Source organism: Heptranchias perlo, chromosome 30 (genome assembly GCF_035084215.1).
Source record: "Heptranchias perlo isolate sHepPer1 chromosome 30, sHepPer1.hap1, whole genome shotgun sequence".
NCBI classification, from domain to species: Eukaryota; Metazoa; Chordata; class Chondrichthyes; order Hexanchiformes; family Hexanchidae; genus Heptranchias; species Heptranchias perlo.
The window spans coordinates 13,365,200-13,385,677 of record NC_090354.1 but is presented as its reverse complement, the minus strand read 5'-3'; the positions used below and the strand labels follow the sequence as shown (position 1 = coordinate 13,385,677).

The 20,478-nt window shown below is 42.2% G+C and overlaps 1 long non-coding RNA gene across 1 annotated transcript in view; it reads left to right on the top strand.

Moving 5' to 3' along the window:
* Positions 1-3,551: 3,551 nt before the first annotated feature.
* LOC137300141 (uncharacterized) overlaps positions 3,552-20,478 on the top strand; it is a 44,330-nt gene continuing 27,403 nt past the window's right edge. The window contains exon 1 of the long non-coding RNA XR_010958032.1: positions 3,552-3,642. This is a non-coding gene — a long non-coding RNA (uncharacterized lncRNA). The remainder of the gene's footprint in view (positions 3,643-20,478) is intronic.

The window sequence follows — 20,478 nt, the reverse complement described above, 5'->3', positions numbered from 1 at the left end:
AAATTGTGTTTATTTTTCAATTCGCCTCCTTTTCTCCACTCCTCAATGGAATGGTCTGGGGTACAGTGTCATAGGTGCTAGCAACACTCCAATGACCATTCTTCATGTTTAAGTTTAGACAGTAGGGTTGATTGTCCTAATCCTTGCTCCTGGGAAGCCCATTTCCCTGGGCATAAAGAGCAGAGACATGGTTCACTGGGTTTCTGCCCTTTTATGTTTCCAGGGGATTTCTGCAGTAGCAGAGATGTGCATGAGACTGCGGTAGTTGCAGGGCTGATGGAGCTACATTAATGAGGTAAGACATGTTCCTGGTCTCCTGCCTAATTTACCAGTGTGACAGCCAGCGAGCTCTCCTAGGGCAGGGAAGACCAAAAATTACGATGCTATAACCTGTCCCCCAAACCCCAGCCAACAGGAGAGTTGGTGAGGGTCCTGGAAGCAAGCCAAAAACAAAGAGGAACGCATTTTTTTACAGTTCAACCTTCCTCCCTCCCACCACCCCCCCTCCCCGATGTTTAAGTTTAATCAGGACCTTCCATCTGCTGATCTCCATCAACAGCCAGAAGGTTATCACCTCCATATCCTGACACACAATTTCAGGACATTAGGAAAAATTCTCACTCCTTTAGTGCTGCACTGCACTGAAATATCAGCTTAAATGTATATGTGCAAATCCTGGAGTAGGGTTTAAACCCACAACCTTCTGACTCACAGACAAGATTGTGAACACTGAGCCAAACAGTCCTCAAAGGGTTGTATGATTCTGAAAGGGTTATGAGCAAGTGTATATTAATATGTGATATTTGCATTGTAAGTTATCGACTATGGTCAGAATGAATTTTTTAGTGAGGAATAGCGGAACCTCAATCTGATTAGGACACTTAGCTGTGCCTTATGTTTTAATCGGCTTTGTGTCCCACAGAAACATTCACTTTAATAATCACTTGTACCAGTCACTTCAATTATGGATATCTAATAGCTTCAGATTCAACTATCCCCATCAGCCCAGCTAAGAACTCATTATATATGGAACTAATGAATATTCATGTCAGTAACCCCTGGTTTCCAAACCCACTAGTAAGAAAATGGACAGCTAAAAAATGGTTATTTCTTGAGGTCCCACCCTCCGTTTTTCTTCCTGGACCATTTTCCAAATATTTTCCCCCATGAAGTTTCTCATTTGGACGAGTATCAAGGCAATAGAGCTTTCCATAATTGACTGACAGATGATGGCCTTTTAATAAGCAAAATGGATTACTTTAATGAGCATTCCACTCAGTGAGCTAGCTGAACACCAATAAAACCCACTACAGTTGTGGCAGGTCGGACTCAGAGTTGTGACCATTTGGTTAGTAAAGCTAGAGATGTAATGGCTGGAGAATCAATCCATCCCTAATAAATAAACGGCAATTTCTATTATGTGACTTTCTAATGACTGTGTATCTACTCTAGCTGGACCTAAAATATGATCCTATTAGTTCAATATTCTGCTCTGCTGACCCATACATTCCTCTATTGTGAGTACAATTCATGACAAAGTAAAATTTTACAATATATGCACAGGCAGCTTATTGTGACAGCACCATTTAAGGCCTACTGTGAAAATCCTTTGGTAATCTGATAACGTTTTAAGGAACTAAATTGTTGTTTTAGCACCCACTTCATATAGACAGTGTGGGAACGAAGTGGGCAAGGCATTTCCCTCAGAAGGAATGTAGAAGTTTAATTACGCTGATTCCATCCCACGAGAAAGGGTTTCATTTTTTGGCCCTGACTTGGAGTGGTTACTAGGTAGCCAGTATTCCTGGAACGCTGGCTGTTTAGTCTAATTTCTGCTATGCCAGAGGGCATTCTGGTCTATTCTTACGATGAGGCCTGTGGAATGCTATACATCTTTCTGCTGCATGTCATTCATAGACCTTATCAGTGGGTACACTACTTCTTCAAGCAGTTTAATTAATAACTGCCAGCTTGCAGCAATTTATCATTGGAAAAACAGGAGGAGGGGGACCAGAATAAATACATGGCCAATAAGTTGAAGAATTAATCATGAGATTTTGTTTCTGTCATTCAGGTGACTCTTTTTTGAACTTCAGAAATATGTAACCTTGTCTCATGACTAAAAATAAATGATCATACTTGTAAAGATAACCAATTGCAATTAGGTCACTGTATGTATCTGGACAGCTATCTCCTTAGCTCCATTCAGCTCATTTCTTGCTGAATTTTATTTTGCAGTGAATCCAAAAGGTTAAAACTTAGCCATTTATCTATTTTTCTTAGTGCTGGAAAGGGCAGGCATCAAGAAAGCCATGGTTGCCATAGGTTATTAGTGCCATTGTTGTGTGAATTCATAAGTGTCAGCCCACAAGAATTCAATTCATGAAAGATGAACATTATGTTGCCATTGCAGTGTGATCTCTGGGCTCTTCCTCGCTCACTCACGTTTGCGTGTGTGAATAGTTACTGAACTCAACAATGATTGCAATGTGCTCAATCCCCCTTGTTCGTAACAGGCCAGTTATATGTGCAAACAAGACAGAACTGTTACAAGTTATTGTACTTCTTCCAAAGTCAGCTCGAACATTCTCATTCAGATTTTGAAACGTTAATTTTTAGATACTAAAGGTCATAAAGTCATTGAGTGAGGAGGTCAGAAGAGTGAGGAAGTAATGTCATTATGTGAACAGCTTAGAACTCCCTAAGCTGCTACTATTAAGAATTACTACGTTGAAAGATCATGATGCAAGATCCTCCTTAAGCTACAAGTCATTCATAAAGCCACTGCCTGTGTTTTTACACACAGTAAGCCAACATCGCCATGACCCCTGACCTTGCCAATTCCCACTGGCTACCTGTGGCCCAAAGAATCTAAGATTCTTGTCCTCCACTTCAAATCCCACTATGGCCATACCGTACTCTACCTCCATGATCTCCTCCAGCCCCATTTCCCTGTATGCATCTTCTGCTTTCTGACCAATTCACATTCCCTGCTTCTTCTGCCTGCCATTGGTAGCTGCACCTTCAGTCGTAATGCATCATTCTCTGGAGCTCCATTGCTCAGCATTTCTGCCCTGTCAGCTCCCTCCCTACCTTCAAAAGCCTCTTCAGGTTCCTTTTCTTTGACCATGCTAATGCCCCCTCCTAATCCTCTTCCCATTCAGCCTCCAGCATAGTTGCCATCATTTATCCACTGTTACATAAAGTACTTTGAGATGTCTCTCTGTATGTATTGAGCTCTACAGAAATGTAGGTTGTTGCAGAACCTCACAGGTACGCTTTGGTCTCTAAACAGCAAGTGTTTTATTCATAGCTTTTATAGAAATATTGCAAGAGGGTTCTCCGGTGGTCTAGTGAGTAAAGGTGTATAGTGAAGTTGAATTCAATTGGGGGGGGGAGGGGTTTAAAAATTTTAAATTGCGTTTCGCGACCCTAATCCACTGCGTACGGACCTGCTGCGATGGGTTGCGTGGCGTGTCTGTATCCCACCTTTGAGAGGCGGGACACGTCATTATAATATTTAAATCAGGCTCTCACAGTGCAGTTGGGAGCCTGATTTAAATTTAACGCTGGCCGGCCCAGTTTCCCAAGGCTCAGGAAACCCGGCAGCTAAATGAAGATGGGAGCAGCCGGATTAAGCAGGTGAGTGCTTTTTATAGCACTGCTTGTGAGGCAGGAGAGGCAAGAGTGCTCCCCCGGCCCCTCAAGCAAATCCTCCCTCCTGATTGCTGGTCCCCCTCCCCCTCTTCTACCCCGCGATCTCTCCCGGACCCCATCCCTCCCGACTACCGGCCCCCATTCCCCTCCCCACTTCTGCTCCGTGATCTCTCCCGGTCCCCCCTCCCTCCCGATTGCCTGTCCAACACTCCCTATCAATCCCCGAGCTCTCCAGGTTACCGAACGGTCCCCGACTGCGGCCTTCTACCGCTGGCTTTCCTGCCAGGCAGCTGGTCAGCTGGTCAATCTGACCGGATGTGGGATGGGGAACGGAGTAAAAAATTGATAATGAGGTCCTCCCGTTAAATTCGGCAGGACCTCCGCATTCCCGGGATTTCCAGGATTCCCCCCTGCAACCATGCTCCATAAATATGGAGGCCAATAAATGTGATAATTTGTGGGCTGGTACCAGAAAGATTATCACAAAAACTGCCAGATTGTCGTAAAAACCCAATTGGTTCACTAATGTTCTGCAGGGAACGGAACCTGTCACCCCTAGCTGGTCCGGTCTACGTGTGACTCCAATCCTACACTATGTGGTTGACTATTATTGCCCTTGGCAACTAGGGATGGGCAATAAATAATACAGCCAAAGTTGTCAAAGTCAATCCTTGGTCTGTGCTGAATTAGCTAATCTCAGCTGGGGCGCAGTTGAACACTACAATTGATCTCAGTGCAGTGCTCCCATGCACACTTAGGGGTACCTTTATCTTGGTTTTGCCAATCTGCACTCACACTCCCGGACTTAGATAGGTGGGGTGTGTCCCTATGAGGAGAGAGTGTGCAATCCATATTGGACAAACAGAAACCCTACAGATGGGTGCAGAATTCTCAGTTGCTTGAATTGGAGACTGCTAAACACGGTGATGGGTTTCTATACATGTCAGATACCTGACTGATCAAAAAAAAATCTTCTTTTTAGAAAGCTTCAAAAACCCAGCAATAGTCCTAACTACAATTTTACCAGCATTGTAATCCATTTTCAGACACAAAGCTATTTGATAGAAACAAAAAAAAAGGCAACATAAAATTGACGGCAAGTTGAGTTTTGGAACTGATGATCTCACAAAATTCCTGCAAGCAATCTTTACATGGACCAAACTTGCACAAAGTGAATACATTTGCTGCGAGATCACTAGCAGCTCTGTACAAACATACATGAGAGAATTTTTCCGAAGGGCAAGATAAAAATTACTTAGTTATCACCTACTTCAATATTGGCATGTTGGAAAAAGTTAGGAAAGAATGAAACTTTGTTTGATCCCTTGGGACACATTTTTCTACTTGACATTTAGAGCTGAGGATTGCAGTTCTCTAGGGCTTTATATTGGCTTATGTTATAATCAAGAATGTGTTGCCCCACATACATTCCATTAATTATTTCTTATTGTATTTTAGATGTTATTTATATTTTACTGTAGTATTCTAATTCTTCTAGGCCTGTTGCTTTCTCAGTAAACATTTCAAAATTGGATTCTCAAGAAAGTACATTCATATTTTATAAAGTTGTTATATATATAGATATATATTCATACATAGATTTTATGAAGCTATTATACATAGAATTGTAGAAATTTACAGCGCAGAAGGAGGCCATTCGGCCCATCGTGTCTGTGCCGGCCGAAAAAGAGCTATCTAGTAATCCCACTTTCCAGCTCTTGGTCCGTAGCCTTGAAGGTTACGGCACTTCACGTGCATATCCAAGTACTTTTTAAATGCGATGAGTGTTTCTGCCTCTACCACCCTTTCAGGTAGTGAGTTCCAGACCTCCACCACCCTCTGGGTGAAAATATTTTTCCTCAGCTCTCCTCTAATCCTTCTACCAATTACTTTAAATCTGTGCCTCCTAGTTATTGACCTCTCTGCTAAGGGAAATAGGTCTTTCCTATCAACTCTATCTAGGCCCCTCATAATTTTATACACCTCAATTAAATCTCCTCTCAGCCTCCTCTGTTCCAAAGAAAATAACCCCAGCTTAGCCAATCTTTCCTCATAGCTAAAATTCTCCAGTCCTGGCAACATCCTCGTAAATCTCCTCTGTACCCTCTCTAGTGCAATCACATCTTTCCTGTAATGTGATGACCAGAGCTGTATGCAGTACTCTAGCTGTGGCCTAACTAGTGTTTTATATAGTTCTAGCATAACCTCCCTGCTCTTATATTTTTTGCCTTGGCTAATAAAGGAAAGTATCCCGTATGCCTTTTTAGCCACCTTATCTACCTATCCTGCTACCTCAGGGATCTGTGGACATGCACTCCAAGGTCTCCCTGTTCCTCTATTCCTCTCAGTATCTTCCCATTTATTGTGTATTCCCTTGTCTTGTTTGCCCTCCCCAAATGCATTACCTCTTACTTCTCCAGATTCAATTCCATTTGCTACTTTTCTGCTCACCTGGCCAGTCCATTGATATCTTCCTGCAGTCTACAGCTTTCCTCCTCACTATCAACCACACGGCAAATTTTTGTATCATCTGCAAACTTCTTAATCATGCCCCCTACATTTAAGTCTAAATCATTGATATATAACACAAAAAGCAAGGGACCTGGTACTGAGCCCTATGGAACCCCACTGAAAACACAGTCACAAAAACACCCGTCAACCATTACCCTTTGCTTCCTGCCACTGAGCCAATTTTGGATCCAACTTGCCATTTTCCTTTGGATCCCATGGGCTTCTACTTTCTTGACCAGTTTGCCATGTGAAACCTTGTCAAAAGCCTTGCTAAAATCCACATAGACTACATCAAATGCATTACCCTCATCGACCCTCCTTGTTACCTCCTCAAAAAATTCAATCATGTTAGTTAGATATGACCTTCCCTTAACAAATCCACGTTGACTGTCCTTGATTAATCCGTGCCTTTCTAAATCATGATTACTGCAATGGGTGTACAATCAAATATATTCTATGAAGCCATTGCACCATTAAGGGTACATTCATGTTTTTATTTTATGAAGTCACTGTATATTTTGGTGTGCATTCATGCCCATTTTCTGAAAGTGGGCACTCCCATTCATAGTTTATGAAGTTACAATGCATCCTGCCTGCACAGTGCGTGTGGGAGTAATCTATTGCCCCATCGCGCAGCTTGCACTGGGAGCTATACAGGTTCAGGAGCAGAGGCAGCTTGTTTGTCCCAGAGTCCTGGAGTTGGTTACATTTGGAGGCGGTAGGGAGCGCCTCTTTATACTGGTGGTTATGTTAGTTGAGGTCAGTGCTCCTCATGGCTAATTAGGCCTGTTTCATAATGAGATTAGAGGTATGTATGCATGGGTAATTACTATTAGAAAAGAGGTATTTCAGTTTTAAACTGGAAAGGAAACATTTGGGTTGTAATTGGCCTGCAATATTAGTAACAATCGTGTTAATGCATTTTTATGAAATTCCTCTGCCTGGTGTTTAACAAAGGTATTAGCCCTCAAGTAATGCCTTCATTCAAATAGTGGACAAAAGAATTTCATAGACATGTATTAGCACATTCATTACTAATCTACCACAGCCCAATTCAACCCAAATGCATTTTTTCCAAATGAACTCTAAGGGTATATTTTACCAACTTACACTCCTGGCATGGAGTTTTGCCCTTTGGGACTGCATATTAGAAACTTATGCACAGTCATTATTTTCTTGTTTATTTTTATTGATTTGCTGTATATACTGAGCCTTGGCTCAGTGATAGCACTCTCACCTCTGAGTCAGAAGATCGTGGGTTCAAGACTCACTACAGGGACATGATTTTATCGAGCGGGCGGGGGGTAACCGAAAGTATGGGTTTCTCTGATGTCCTTACGATTTTGACATAAGGACATCTTTTATTTTTTTTTTAACGGTTTCCCGCCTGACAGGCCAAACTGATTGACAGGTTGGCCTCAGTCGGATGAGAGAAGAGGAAGGAAGAGGACAGGTAAGTGTTAGATGGGTGTTTGGGTGTTCATCAGGGGGGTCAAGGATCATGGGGGGGGTCGGGAGTCATCGGGGGGTTCAGTCATTGGAGGGGTTGGAATCGGGGGTCATCGTGGGGGTCGGACATCGTGGGAAGGATCGGAGATCGTGGGGGGTGTCAGAGATCGTGGGGGTGGTTGCTGCAGGTAGGCTTGTTGGGTCTGGGGGAAACACTCCTGATCCTCTAGGCCCACAAGCTGTGCTATAAAGGCGCTTACCTGTAGTTTTGGGCCGTTTCATCTCCTCTCACGTGGCGTGAAGTAGAAGGCCTGGGAATCCTGGCCCCCAGCGGTTAAAAACAAAAAACCTGTCAAAATGGAGGCCTGCAGCCTCCTTGAAAGTTTTTACTGACCGACCCACCTCCTAAGAGTGGGTTGGTTGCCCACCCCTCATCCCAGCTCCCTGAAAACCAGAAGTGGGCAGGTTGGAGGCGGGTTTTACATTTAAAACATTTTTACAGCCCTTCCACCTCCAACCCACCTGTTTTTCCCATTTAACATCATGCCCCAGAAACTTGAGCACATAATCTAGGCTGACACTTCTGCACAGTACTGAGGGAGTGCTGCACTGTCGGACGTGCCGTCTTTCGGATGAGATGTTAAATCTTTCAGGTGGATGTAAAAGATCCAATGACACTATTTGAAGAAGAGCAGGGGCGTTCTCCCAGTGTCCTGTCCAATATTTATCCCTCATCAACATCACTAATACAGATTATCTGGTCATTTATATCATTGCTGTTTGTGGGAGCTTGTTGTGCGCAAATTGGTTGCTGTGTTTCCTACATTTAAAACAGTTCTTCCTTGGCTGTAAAGCACTTTGGGACGTCCTGAGGTCATGAAAAGCGCTATTTAAACGGAAGTCTTTCTTTTTCCAGAGTTGGAAAGCATCAGTGACTTTTGCCATGATTAGATTTAATAAAGCAGATAAACTGTCTTACCTGATTTTCAGAAGCAAGACTATCTAGGCTCTACAGTACTAGCCTTTTCCGATGAGAACCTTGGATGATAGATTTAACCTTGTTTTACAGGCAGACAATCAACCTGTTCCCAGGCGAATGCCAATCATGAACTGGCTCTTGGGAGGTTTATAAAAATAATCCAGGGTGAATCCCCCTCTGATGTACCTTCCCTTCCCTAAACTCTTATTAATCCTTTCACCTGATGGTACAGCTGAGATCAGGAACTCGCTATGTAAGTAACTGCAGGCTTAAACCAGTGTCCTGTCCCTCCATGGATGCAGCATGCTAGAACATTAATTATCTGCATCACTACATATATGCCGATAACAACAAACCTTTTCCCCTCCTCCATCAATCTCAAGACTGTTGTTTCACTCTCCACATGCCTCTACTCTTAACGCAGGTTAATAAGGCCATTAAAAAGCAAACCAAGCACCAGGGTGCATTTCTAGAGGGATAGAATTGAAAAGCAGAGAAGTTATGTCAAACTTGTATACAACCTTGGTTAGACCACACTTGGAGTACTGTGAACAGTTCTGGACTCTGTATTTTTAAAAAAATATAGAAGCACTGGAGAAGGTGCAAAAAAGATTTACTAGGCTGGTACCAGAACTGAGAGGTTATACCTACCAGGAAAGGTTGAGCAGGCTGCGGCTCTTTTCTTTAGAAAAGAGAAGACTGAGGGGTGACCTGATCGAGGTCTTTAAGATTATGAAAGGGTTTGATAGGATAGATATGGAGTAAATGTTTCCACTTGCGGGGAAGACCAGAACTAGGGGCCATAAATATAAGATAGTCACTAATAAATCCAATAGGGAATTCAGGAGAAACTTCTTTACCCAGAGTGGTTAGAATGTGGAACTCTCTACCACAAGGAGTAGTTAAGGCGATTAGCATAGATGCATTTATGGGGAAGCTAGATAAACACATGAGGGAGAAAGGAATAGAAGAATATGCTGATAGGGTTAGATGAATTAGGGAGGGAGGAGGCTCGTGTGGAGCATAAACACCGGCATGGACCTGTTGGGCTGAATGACCTGTTTCTTTGCTGTACATTCTATGTATTCATAGAATGACACAGCACGGAAGGAGGACGTTTGGCCCATCGTGCCTGTGCCGGGTCTTTGAAAGAACAATCCGATTAGTCCTACCGACCTGCTCTTTCTCCATAGTCCTGCGCTTTTTTCTCCTTTTAACGTAAATATCCAATTCCCCTTTTTGAAAGTTACTATTGAATCTGCTTCCACCGCCCTTTCAGGCAGTGCATTCCAGATGCAGGAGGGGCGGTGACCAGAGGACACGGATTGGTGAAAGAACCAGAGGTGAGATGAGAAGAAATGTTTTCGGAGGCCGCGAGTTGTTGTGATCTTCCTGCTCTCAGTCCTCTGGTTGCCCCTTTGACTAGTTTGACCCTGTGTTTCCCTGTGCTGCTCTCCCCTACATTAATCTGCAGGAATATTCCACATTTCCCATTCCCATTCACTCTCTCTCCATTGGATCATCTCTCAGGCGCCGCCTCTCCAGGTCGATATTAAGACCCAGATATGCTGAAGTTTTCTACAGCTGAATGTTAGCAAATCCAAAGCATTCTTGTTGGCTCATGCCAGCACCAGTTCCTTGCTACCATCGGTGGGTCCTCTTTTAGCCAGTGCCCTTTGGAAGTCCTTCCCCAAATGCATCTACCTTGCCTTTCTGCATTGAAAAGCCTCCTAAAAACACTTGTCTGACTGGGCCATCGATATCCTGTCATATTTTCCCCTTTTCCTTCCTGTTTGGAGTCTACTTTTTTTTCTCGACCCTGTAAAGTGCTTTGAAATGTCTCTTTGTACATGAGTTTATGTATTAACTAAAATAAATAAAGACAATTGTTAAAAATATGCTTCTTAAAAGTTCAAATTTCAACCGTCAGAGCATCTACACCCCAATGCCACCCAGAGCAGAACTTAAGTAACGCTCTCTTCCTAGCTTTTGGGGAATTAAGCTTGATGGAATAACAAGACAATAACATACTTTTAGTATAACTAGAATCAGAGCCTGAAACAACTGGGATTAGTAGTGACATGATTCTAGCATGCTAGCCTAGAGGAATGTTTGAAGTGCAGTGTTACTGCAGGTAGCTGCAGGTGTGTCGAAATAAAATTTTGGCCTAAAGCCATCAATCTGATTTCTCAAACAGTATGTTGTTAGTTCATATTGAAACTACAGAATCCTATTTTTTGTTGGGGTGAGGTTCCCCATCCAATTTCCTCCCCTTTACTCCTGAAGCTTTTTGAGTTTTGCTGTGGTGTGGTTGCATGGACCTTGGCATCCACTGATACCTCACTGAAGTGGCTATTCTTCATGCACCAGCCTAGACAGTGAGTGCCGGCCGACAGCTCGACAATGGGAGTCATCACAGTCAAACCCAGCCAAACGATGACACGTGTGGACTTTCGAACAGGAATAGTAATTGGGAGCGCGGGCTGTATCGGTTTCAGTATGAGCATTTAGAAATGTTCTCAATGGGGGTAGATTTTAACTTTTGATGCTGGTGGAAAATCGGCAGTAGTGGATCAGCAGGTTCTGTACCTTGCCTGATTTCCGTTAAAATCAATGGAAAGGAGAATTGGGCGGGTTGTATAATGGGTGGCTGATCCGCTACCGCCAGATTTTTGAACGTTACAATCTACCCCACAGAATATCTAAGCAGAGGCTAATCAGCTGAATATAAAGTTGTTTATAACCACATTAGATATAGTTATTATTCCTTTAATTTTCAATGCTGGATTATTAGGAACCCTAACTATAGTATAACATAAGACGACAATACTGATGATCAGCCTGGTTGATTTTTTTCCCCTCCTATTTCGCAGCTTAGGAGTGCTGAGGCAAAACGTAGCGCCTCTATCACTGCGCCAAGTGGGGTCAGTTGACTCAATAATGATCTGGTAATGAGCCTTGAACCTTCTCATCTAGTATCGTACACTCGTATGTTGCTTTTACCAACTGAGCCATTGGGAGGTTCTGAATCTTATGAGGGAATGCGGGTATTAGACTTTTTTTTCAACACAGAGCACTGGTAAGAAAGTAGACCATTGTGCATAGCTGTTCTATTGGTCAATTACAGAGTTATATCACATAGACGTTTTAGTCAGAAGATCTAAGTAAATGTTGAGGTGGCTCTCACGTGGGACTTTATGAAGCTAAGTGACCTATATCTGAGCTCTCTGTGGTTTTGCAGTTTGAGGACCTTGGGGCCCTGATTCTAATCAACATTCAGCTGTCTTTAACTGGTGTCTCCACAACTCACAGTTTTAATAACTTATGCCAATTTAGCACAGCTGAACACTGATTAGAATCAACCCCATGACGCCATCAGACTTAAAAAAGGACGTTTTATTAGAAACAAACAGAATTTAAACAAGGAACATATTTTTATGCATTTAAGATTAAGCCATTTAAAGTAGTATTAGAGAGAGGAATTTATTGTTTGCAAGCCAGAAATCCCAATATGTATACAGGGACCAATTCATATGAGTATATAAAAAGTCAATGATGAGAAAAAGCCATTCGGGCCATCTCATAGAATCATAGAATCATAGAATCATAGAAGTTACAACATGGAAACAGGCCCTTCGGCCCAACATGTCCATGTCGCCCAGTTTATACCACTAAGCTAGTCCCAATTGCCTGCACTTGGCCCATATCCCTCGATACCCATCTTCCCCATGTAACTGTCCAAATGCTTTTTAAAAGACAAAATTGTACCCGCCTCTACTACTGCCTCTGGCAGCTCGTTCCAGACACTCACCACCCTTTGAGTGAAAAAATTGCCCCTCTGGATCCTTTTGTATCTCTCCCCTCTCACCTTAAATCTGTGCCCCCTCGTTATAGACTCCCCTACCTTTGGGAAAAGATTTTGACTATCGACCTTATCTATGCCCCTCATTATTTTATAGACTTCTATAAGATCACCCCTTAACCTCCTACTCTCCAGGGAATAAAGTCCCAGTCTGTCTAACCTCTCCCTGTAAGTCAAACCATCAAGTCCCGGTAGCATCCTAGTAAATCTTTTCTGCACTCTTTCTAGTTTAATAATATCCTTTCTATAATAGGGTGACCAGAACTGTACACAGTACTCCAAGTGTGGCCTCACCAATGCCCTGTACAACTTCAACAAGACATCCCAACTCCTGCATTCAATGTTCTGACCAATGAAACCAAGCATGCTGAATGCCTTCTTCACCACCCTATCCACCTGTGACTCCACTTTCAAGTATTAACTCTTCCATCATGACATGTAATTAGGTTGGGTATCAAACCCAAGAATGGCTGGGCAGTCTAATTTTTTTTTGACAGTTTCAAAGATATAATTTAGATTGTTCGGAAGATCATGTCCGAGATAGTTGCTATGAATGTCATGTTTAATGACATTGAATCTTTTCCCCATGATCACATGGGAATTTTTAGTTTGCAAGCAGAAATTCACAAGCCATTTCTGCAATATGTACCAATGTTTTGTCAATGGTGGAAAAGGTTGAATGGTGGAAATGCGATGTCCTGAAATTTGTGATAAAGGAGCATTGTGTGTAATATTCTGCAACCCTCTTGTTGCTTGTTTGAAAGTATATAATGGAGCAATATAAGTTGCATTGAAATGCATCATCATATCACTTGCGCTTGACTACACTGTGATGGAAGGATGAGTGGGTTTCCCAGCTCACATCTTTGCCCAAACAGTAAAAGTGTGACAAGCATTTTTTCAACAAGAGACCCTGCCCCTTTAAAAGCAGGCACCTTTTTGTAAAAAGTCCTACTATGGAAAGGCGGATCACATGTTTACATCTGTAATTCTCCACGTGTTGAGTTTCATGCCGCAGAGAAGTCGGGGGTTGGTGGGAGTGTCAGTGAATGGTGCCAGCCAATTCCACATGGGAATGAGATGAAAACTCAGAATGAATCACTTTGTGATTCTCTTATTTACATCCCAATTTATACGGCAGCATCAACATAGTGAATTCTTGAACTCAGCCCTGCCATCATGAAGAAGCCATAGGGAAGGGGCCAAAAACTTCCACATTAGGAAGGAATCTTGAAGGGAGATTTCTCTGGGCAACTGCAGTCTAAGTTCAGGGCAACATTTCTTGATTAACCTCATCCTAATCTTTTCAACATGGGTGTTATCCTGTACTATGAGACCTCACCTGGTTTTCTCAATTCAAAAAATTGCAGACCTCTGATATATCTGGTCAGTTGTGTTATCTTGGACAGAGAAAGCTTCCCGAGAGGAGAAATGATGAAAATTAATTCAAATATTGTTTTTTTTTTAAATATATAATGGCTATAAATGTAACTGCATCAAGGCTACAATGAGTCTTATTTCCAAGAATCCAGCTTTGCGTTTGTTCTGATTTATTCTCAGTCTGCAACTTCTGTGCTGTTGGAAAAGTGACATTTTTAAGGGTTTAATGGTGGGCTTCAATGCTAGCACGTCTGGAATATAAGAACAATTATGGCTAAAGAATTATTCATTTAAAAGAAATTGAGGTTATTAGAAATGTAGATGGGGAAATCATAAAAAGACTGACTGTTGAAGGAGCTCCTGTTTGTGTTTTCTTTTCATTGGAATGTCAAACCAGTGAAAACGTATACCATCACTTGGCAGACAGCATCATAAAGCAAAGACTATACTGATTTCACTAGTAACGGAAGGACCCACCCAAGTTTAAACTGCATTCACTTCTAAAAAGGATGTTATTACTTAATGTGTTTGAGTGGAAATGATAAAAAAAATAGTTTGATGTATGCCAGCAACCTACCATTATCAAGCTATGAATACACTATTCACCTGGGTGGTCTTTTTTTTAACAGACTTTCAATGGTGCAGCAGAATTACTTATGAATTATGTCCAGAGTGGAGTGCATATATTCAGCAAAGGTAGGGAGAAATAATTAAAGAAAATGTCAGTATGGCCACCCCCTGTTCAAGGTACTCACGCAGGATTAACAAGAGCAATGAAATTCTGGCATGGGATACTAACGTAGAAACATTTAACACATGCAGCTTCAATTCCTTTTTGAGCCGACATGTTAACACACTTTCTTTAAATGGGATTTAAAGTCAGTAAGACAGTGAAGAGAGGAATTTCAGATGAACAGGTTAAGTGTTTGGACGCTAGTTACTCGCGGCAGCATTTGTTTGGAAATAGTTTAGATTTTACGACAGAGAGTGAAAGTTAGCTTGAAACAATAATTTTCCCACTCTTAGAAACAACAGATCCTTACAAAAATCTCAGAACTATTTCTGCAGAAAGGAATATTTTTTCAATCAAAGAGTTATTGTAATTTTCTGCTGCTACTGTTATTACAGCGAAGGATAGTATTCTAGTCACTGGTAAAATGAGCAACGTTGTAGATGTATGTATCATTTAAAGATTATGGGTTAAATTCTTTGGCTTCAAGATTCCAAGGTCCCAGCCACACCGGTGTAAATACAGCAGGGTTGGACTCCTACCTGACCATAGTGACAGACGCTGAACCTGCCCCTAATGCCAGGGATGGGAGCATTACCACAGTCCAGGTAAATGAGCCGCTGGCGCCTGTAAGGACGCATCAGAGGCATCTGCCCCAACAGTAGCGCGGAAAATCAAAACAGCGATATGAAGAGGCCATTGACGAGCCAAATAAATGCAGGTAGGTTCTGCCCTCTTCAGCTTGCAGAGATTAAAACAGACGGATGGAGAATGACCTCTAAGCGCCCCAACAGAATTTGTGCCAGCTCTCAGCTGGCAAGACTTCCACAAAGGCCTACCAAATTCAGAAATCCCAGTGTAGCCTGGAAACTCCTCTGGATTTGTCTCCTTGATGATGGAAGACTTGTCTGGTGCCCACCAGAATTTTTCTGGCCTTCTTAGTTGAGATGGATCCAGGTGTAACCAGGTCCTGTCCCAAATTCTTGACCCCTCCCTCCCTGGTCAGAAATCAAGCTTTCCACACTCTCCGGCCCCGGAAAGTGTGGAGACTATATAACTTTGCATAGGCTCATTCTGTGTTTTGTTCTGTGACTCAGTGGCAGGCAAAGTTTACGCCATTCTAGAGTTGCACTTTATTTTTGCATTAATGTATCCATGTAAATTCTCAACAAAGAAAGATTTTCAGGAAAGTGATGTGACTGGTAGCTGGGTGAGATACCTCCCTGTGGGACATTTGTGACCTTGGGATATATTTCCTTTGGTCGCTAATGTGTCATCTAGCCACTAATTCTAGATCCATCTCATCTTCTCTCCTTGGTGTCCTAAACTATAAACCTTGGCCCTTCGTTTAGCCTGCTCAATTGAGAAAAAAAACATAAACTTGAACATAGGAGGGATCTTATAATTGCAGAGTGCAGATTTGTTTCTTTGTTTGTACATTTTCATTGTTTAAATTTTATAAGGGACGGATCACAACACAGGCCAATGCAGGTTTAAAAATCTTTTTTGGATACACTCTGAGGTCAGTCAGTATCTTTGAAGAGAACAGGTGAATTCAAGTTTCAGGTGTAGACCCTCCATTAGACAAAGGGTCTACATTTGAAATGTTTATTCATCTGCTCTCTCCACAGATGCTGACCGATCTGTTGAGTGTTTCCAATATTTTCGGTTGTTTCAGATTTCCAGTATCTGCAGTGTTTTGCTTTCAGTTTATTTTTTTGTTTCCTGTTGCTTACTGCAAGACACGGTGACACTATGGGGCAAATCTGTCAAGAGGGCAATGATGGTAGACATCTGGAGGATAACAGAAGATAATTTGACTGCCAAAGCTATCAATGATGAAATTATATGAAATCACATTTCCTAAGGTTTATTGGTTACATTTATCACATGTTTGTGCACGGGGCTTGTAACATAATCTACCACATGTGTAGAGGTAAAGAAAATAATTTACATGTAGTACCTTTCCCACCTTCAGGATGACCAAAGTGCTTCAGAACCAATGAATTACCTTTCAGGTGCAGTCACTGTTATTTAGGCAAACATAGCAGTCAACTTGCACACAGACAGCAATAAGACCAGTTAATTTGTTTCTTTGGTAGTGTTGATTAATAGGAATTTATAGTAATTGTTAGGAGGATGAACACCATTCATGGGGGACAATCTTTCTTGAGACATAAAGAAGGTTTTTTTTTCTCTGCTGCGAGATCTGTTTATTCTTTGCAAAGAACATTCTGGAAGAAAAATATAGCACTCACATCTACACCGTACAGCTTAAGAAACATTTCTGTAATTACACAACAAATCAAAAAGGATTTTTTTAAGAATGAAAACATAAAATGCTGGAAACACTCAGCAGGTCAGGCAGCAACTGTGAAGCAAGAAAGAGAGTTTCAGGTCGATGACCTTTTGTCAAAACTCAAGGAATTTTCATTACACAAAACGGCATTATAACTATGTCAAAAATTGCATCAGAAAAGGTGGTCTATATAAATGAATAACATTGAAGTCAATTGAAGTGAATATCAGACGGGGCATCTAACAGGCGGTCAATGCAATTCCGCCCATTTTGCTCTTCCCCTCCCAAGTCGAACTTCGACCCCATGATCTCCTGAGGTTTGCTTGAACGCGTGGGTGTCGGAGGGGAATTTCCCAGAGGCTTCACTGAATTGGCTGCAGGCTTTTTTTTCTCTCTGTTTTTTGCTTCTCTCAGGAGAGTGTGTGGTTAGGGGCTGGGTCAGTCACGTTCTGGGTCAGTCACGTTCTGGGTCAGTCACGTTCTGGGTCAGTGACGTTCTGGGTCAGTGACGTTCTGGGTCAGTGACGGTTGCACCATCTTTGAATGGGATGGGCTTGATGGGCTTTTCCCACCCTTTCTTTTTGGATGTTCATGTGCCTTTTGTAAAACTAACAATCATTAAAGAATCCAAAGTTGATGTGAACTATGTATTTAGTGGGAATATCATCAAAATTTTCAACGCTTATTATTTAAAGGGTCATTGTCACCGGCTCTTCCTGGTATGAGAAAGGTATCATCATAATATCATAGAAGGTACAGCACAGGAGGAGGCCATTTGGCCCATCGTGCCTGTGCCGGCTCTTTGACAGAGCTATCCAATTAGTCCCTTCAAGTATTTAAGATGCATCAACTTTACAATTACTGAAGTCAAAACTTTGCCGGGAGTGAGATTTTATGGCAGAGAAAAGACAATGGAACAAATAATTTACTGTAGAACAGACTGTGATGAATAGAGCTGTATTTACTTTTTATGGTGAGATACTGTAGTTTGAACGTTGTAGCCTTAAAGGAAAGGATGAAATATCTGGCACAAATAAATACAATAATATAACCAGTAGGTCAAGAATTTTTTAAACAAATTTTTTCCATGAATAGCTTGGCAGAATGCAGAGGCTGATTAATTTGTGCTTTTTATAATGTGGTGTCTTCTCAGACAGGGAAGCTGGCTTTGCATGGAAATGAACAAAATGAGGGGCATTAGGCCATGGGAACCCAGTGATAGCAGCCTCCTGTCTCGCCACAACCAACCACTAGCAAGGTTACAAGTACACACTAAATCAAGTGGGCTGCTCTAAAGCTGTGAAGTTTGCTGACAGTTAACTTTTTTTTATCCACAGCAGAGATACAAGAGGAAGGGGCAACTACTCATGGTGACGTAAAGCAGGCGATATCGGATCGGTGTTATTTATAATCTGTAAATTTAAAAACTAGGTCCAAAGACTCCTTATTATTTTGAGTATGTGTTACAGTTTGGGCTTTTTTTTAACGCAGCAAGTTATTATGATCTGCAATGCACTACCTGAAAGGGCGGTGAAAGCAGATTCAATGGTGACCTTCAAAAGGGAATTTGGATATTTACTTGAAAAAGAACAATTTGCTGGGCTATAGGGAAAAAGCAGGGGAATGGGACTAAATGGATAGCTCTTTCAAATAACCGGCACAGGCACGATGGGCTGAATGGCCTCCTTCTGTGCTGTATGATTCTATGATTCTTCCAATGCTTTTTCCTTCACAGCAGAAAGACAGTTATTATAGAATCATAGAATCATAGAAGTTACAACATGGAAACAGGCCCTTCGGCCCAACATGTCCATGTCGCCCAGTTTATACCACTAAGCTAGTCCCAATTGCCTGCACTTGGCCCATATCCCTCGATACCCATCTTCCCCATGTAACTGTCCAAATGCTTTTTAAAAGACAAAATTGTACCCGCCTCTACTACTGCCTCTGGCAGCTCGTTCCAGACACTCACCACCCTTTGAGTGAAAAAATTGCCCCTCTGGATCCTTTTGTATCTCTCCCCTCTCACCTTAAATCTGTGCCCCCTCGTTATAGACTCCCCTACCTTTGGGAAAAGATTTTTACTATCGACCTTATCTATGCCCCTCATTATTTTATAGACTTCTATAAGATCACCCCTTAACCTCCTACTCTCCAGGGAATAAAGTCCCAGTCTGTCTAACCTCTCCCTGTAAGTCAAACCATCAAGTCCCGGTAGCATCCTAGTAAATCTTTTCTGCACTCTTTCTAGTTTAATAATATCCTTTCTATAATAGGGTGACCAGAACTGTACACAGTACTCCAAGTGTGGCCTCACCAATGCCCTGTACAACTTCAACAAGACATCCCAACTCCTGCATTCAATGTTCTGACCAATGAAACCAAGCATGCTGAATGCCTTCTTCACCACCCTATCCACCTGTGACTCCACTTTCAAGGAGCTATGAATCTGTACTCCTAGATCTCTTTGTTCTATAACTCTCCCCAACGCCCTACCATTAACGGAGTAGGTCCTGGCCCGATTCGATCTACCAAAATGCATCACCTCACATTTATCTAAATTAAACTCCATCTGCCATTCATCGGCCCACTGGCCCAATTTATCAAGATCCCGTTGCAATCCTAGATAACCTTCTTCACTGTCCACAATGCCACCAATCTTGGTGTCATCTGCAAACTTACTAACCATGCCTCCTAAATTCTCATCCAAATCATTAATATAAATAACAAATAACAGCGGACCCAGCACCGATCCCTGAGGCACACCGCTGGACACAGGCATCCAGTTTGAAAAACAACCCTCGACAACCACCCTCTGTCTTCTGTCGTCAAGCCAATTTTGTATCCAATTGGCTACCTCACCTTGGATCCCATGAGATTTAACCTTATGTAACAACCTACCATGCGGTACCTTGTCAAATGCTTTGCTGAAGTCCATGTAGACCACGTCTACTGCACAGCCCTCATCTATCTTCTTGGTTACCCCTTCAAAAAACTCAATCAAATTTGTGAGACATGATTTTCCTCTCACAAAACCATGCTGACTGTTCCTAATTAGTCCCTGCCTCTCCAAATGCCTGTAGATCCTGTCCCTCAGAATACCCTCTAACAACTTACCCACTACAGATGTCAGGCTCACTGGTCTGTAGTTCCCAGGCTTTTCCCTGCCGCCCTTCTTAAACAAAGGCACAACATTTGCTACCCTCCAATCTTCAGGCACCTCACCTGTAGCGGTGGATGATTCAAATATCTCTGCGAGGGGACCCGCAATTTCCTCCCTAACCTCCCATAACGTCCTGGGATACATTTCATCAGGTCCCGGAGATTTATCTACCTTGATGCGCGTTAAGACTTCCAGCACCTCCCTCTCTGTAATATGTACACTCCTCAAGACATCACTATTTATTTCCCCAAGTTCCCTAACATCCATGCCTTTCTCAACCGTAAATACCGATGTGAAATATTCATTCAGGATCTCACCCATCTCTTGTGGTTCCGCACATAGATGACCTTGTTGATCCTTAAGAGGCCCTACTCTCTCCCTAGTTACCCTTTTGCCCTTTATGTATTTGTAGAAGCTCTTTGGATTCACCTTTGCCTGATCTGCCAAA